This window comes from Ochotona curzoniae, unplaced genomic scaffold, assembly GCF_017591425.1.
Source record: "Ochotona curzoniae isolate NIBS_2020 unplaced genomic scaffold, NIBS_Ocur_1.0 contig_2723, whole genome shotgun sequence".
Classification (NCBI taxonomy): domain Eukaryota; kingdom Metazoa; phylum Chordata; class Mammalia; order Lagomorpha; family Ochotonidae; genus Ochotona; species Ochotona curzoniae.
Genome location: NW_024465573.1, coordinates 25,554,486 through 25,558,095, shown reverse-complemented (window position 1 = coordinate 25,558,095; position 3,610 = coordinate 25,554,486).

Below are 3,610 nucleotides of genomic sequence, written 5' to 3'. Positions count from 1 at the left end.
TAACATGTCAATGTTCATGAACTTTTAAAAAATATTTATTTTACTTTGAAGTCAGAATTATGGAGAACGAGGAACTGACATAGAGAGATCTTCCATATCAACTGGCTTATTCCCCAAATAGCCACTGTGGCCAGAGTTGAGCTGTTTTGAAGCTGGGAGCCAGGAGCTTCGCCAGGTTTCTCATACAGGTGATCGGTCCCAAGAACTTGGGCCATCCTCTGCTGCTTTCCCAGGCCATTAGGAAGCTTGGGAAGTGGATGGGAGCTGGATTGGAAGTGGAGCAGCCAGACCTTGAACTGTTGCCCATATGAAATGTCAGAGCTGCAGGTAAATGATTAGCTTGCCATGCTACCACACCAACCTCAAGTGTTAATGGACTTTAAAGAAATAAAACTTGGGCCCGGTGCGATAGCATAGCGGTTAAAGTCCTCACCTTGAACGCGCTGGGATCCCATATGGGTGCTGGTTCTAATCCCAGTGGCCCCGCTTCTCATCCAGCTCCCTGCTTTATGGCCTGGGAAAGCAGTCAAGGGCGGCCCAAAGCCTTGAGACCCTGCATCTGTGTGGGAGACCCAGAAGCTCCTGGTTTCTAGCTTTAGATCGGTGCAGCACCGGCCATTGCACTCACCTAGGGAGTGAATCACCGGACGGAAGATCTTCCTCTCTGTCTCTCCTCCTCTCTGTATATCTACCTTTCCAAAAACAAAAAATTATGAAAATAAAAAAAAATAAATGATAAAGATATGATGAAACCTTTTTCTGCAATAAAATGTTATCTATCATCCCTTAGCAATGTTTAAACACAACATACAGCATTTATTGTTAATTTCTGATTTTAAACACTTTTTATATTATTTTATTTTTGATGATGTTTACATAGTTGAGAAGGGTGCATGCCCATATGAACCACTGATTAGGGTGGGAAGGGTCGAGGATTAGGGGAAGGTGGATAAGACCATTGTTTCTAATTTTTGCGAGACACGCAGCGGAGACGGCAGCTGAATTCCACCTGCCAGGCGGCCATGGAGGAGGGCGCACTTCACCTCCATCACACACGCCCCAGGATGCCTTCCTCGGCCACGGCCACGGATCAGGGTCCTAGTGGAATCCTGGATGCACCTAACCCTCTGCGTGCTGGCTTGACACCCTGTCCCCCGTCTCTCAGCAGCTACCCTGGCCTCCACTGTGTGGAGTTCATGCGTGGCTTGCTCCTAGGGGACTCTGGGTGAGTGTGGGCAGGAGGAGAGGCTGCCAGTAGGTGTCAGTCACATGTGGGACCTCCGAGATCAGTCTCTCCAACCCAACCACCTGCCTGTCCCCCATCCTAGTGTGTTTTATTTTCTTTTGAAGATGTATTTATTTGTATTGGAAAGGCAGATCTCAGAGAGAAGGAGAGACAGAGATCTTTACTCCCCAAATGGCCGCAACAGCTGGAGCTGAGCCAAGCCGAGCCAAGCCAAACCCAGGAGCTTCTTGTGGGTGCAGAGTCCCAAGGCTTTGGTCCCTGCTCCACTGCTTTCACAGGCCACAAGCAGTGAGCTGGAAAGGAAGTGGAGCAGCCAGGACACGAACCAGCGCCCACATGAGATCCTGGGGCATACAAGGTGAGGACTTTAGCTACTAGGCTACCACGTTGGGCCCTAGTTGCCATTCTTCTGCTGGGCTAGATTGGCTACTGGGATTAGAAGAAAACCACAACCTATGTAGGAGGCAGCCTCCCCCAGGGGGAACAGGATGTTCTGGGGCCCAAGGGCGAGGGGGTCCTGGAAGGGAAGTAGAGCCTTGAAGAGCAGGGCATAAGCTCTGATTTGGGAAGCTCACACCTCATATTGGAAGGCCTTGTTCCAGTTTTGACTACCTACCTGGTTCTCTGCTATGGAGAGAGGGACGGAGGGGAGGATGGCTCAATGACTTGGCTTCCTGCTGCCCACACTGGAGACCAGGGTGCAGTTCCTGTCCTAGTCCCAGCCAGCTGGTGAGGGCATGTGGGGAGTGAAGCAGAGGATGGAAGACATTCTGCTCTATCACATGTTTACATAAAGAAAGAAATCTTTGGGCCCAGCATGGTAACCTGGTGGCTAAAGTCCTCACCTCACATGTGCTGGGATCCCATATGAGCACCAGCAGTTTGTGTCCCGGCAGCTCCACTTCCCATCCAGCTCCCTGCTTGTGGCCTGAGAAAGCAGTCAAGCATGGAACAAAGCCTTGGGCCCCTGCACACGTGTAGAAGACCTGGAAGAAGCTCCTGGCTCCTGGTTTTGGATCAGCTCAGCTCCCATTGCAGCCACTTGGGCAATGAATCAGCAGACAAAAGATCTTTCTCTCTGCATCTCCTTCTCTCTGTATATCTGCCTTTCAATTTAAAAAATATAAAATAAAAACTTTAAAAAATAGTAAAAATAAATATTTTATTTATATTTCTTTTCTTTTTTTTTAAAGATTTATTTCTTCTTATTGGAAAGTCAGATATACAGAGAGAAGGAGAGACAGAGAGGAAAAGCTTCCGTCCGATGATTCACTCCCCAAGCGAGCACAATGGCCAGTGCTGTGCCAATCCGAAGCCCGGTTCCAGGAACTTCTTCCAGGTATCCCACGCAGGTGCAGGGTCCCAAGGCTTTGGGCTGTCCTCAACTGCTTTCCCAGGCCACAAGCCGGGAGCTGGATAGGAAGCGGTGCTGCCAGGATTAAAACCGGCATCCATATGGGATCCTGGTGCGTTCAAGGCGAGGACTTTAGCTGCTAGGCCACGCCACCAGGCCCTATATTTATTTTCTTTTTAAAATGTTTATTGATTTAATTTTGTTTGAAAGGCAGTTACAGAGAGAAGGATAAGTAAAAAGAGAGATCTTCCACTTCCTGGTTCATTCTCCAAATGGCTCTAACAACCAGAGCTGGGCTAATCCAAGGCAAGGAGCTCCTGCCAGGTCTCCCATGTGGGTACAGGGGCCCATGAACCTGGGTCACCCTCCACTGCTTTCCTGGGCACATTTGCAGGGAACTGGATGGGAAGTGGAGCATCCAGGACTCAAATCAGCATCCATATGGAATGCTGGCACATAGGCAGGCAGAGGTTTAACCTACTGTGCAAAGCACTGCCCAAATATTGTATTTTTTTTAAGATTTATTTATTTACTCAATTATGTATTTCTTTGAAAGACAGAGTTACAGAGATAGACAGAAAGACACAGAGAAAGAAAGGCCCGGCATGGTAGCCTAATGGCTACAATCCTCGCCTTGTATGCATCAGGATCCCATATGAGTGCTGGTTCGTATCCTAACTGTTCCACTTCCCTTCCAGCTCCCTGCTTATGACCTAGAAAAGCAGTCAAGGACGGCCCAAAGCCTTGGGACCCTGAACCTACGTGGGAGACCCGAAAGAAGCTCCTGGCTCCTGGCTTCAGATCAGCGCAGCTCTGGCCATCGCAGCCACTTGGGGAGTGAACCAGCAGGTGGAAAAACTTTCTCTCTGTAAACAAATAAAAACAGAAGGAAAGATGAAGAAAAAACTTTTATGATACAATTCCATAGGGTCTGATTTCCCTTACCCCTTCCCAAACTCCCTCCCCTCCCACACTGATTTCCCCTAGATCATTATCATTACAATAGCATT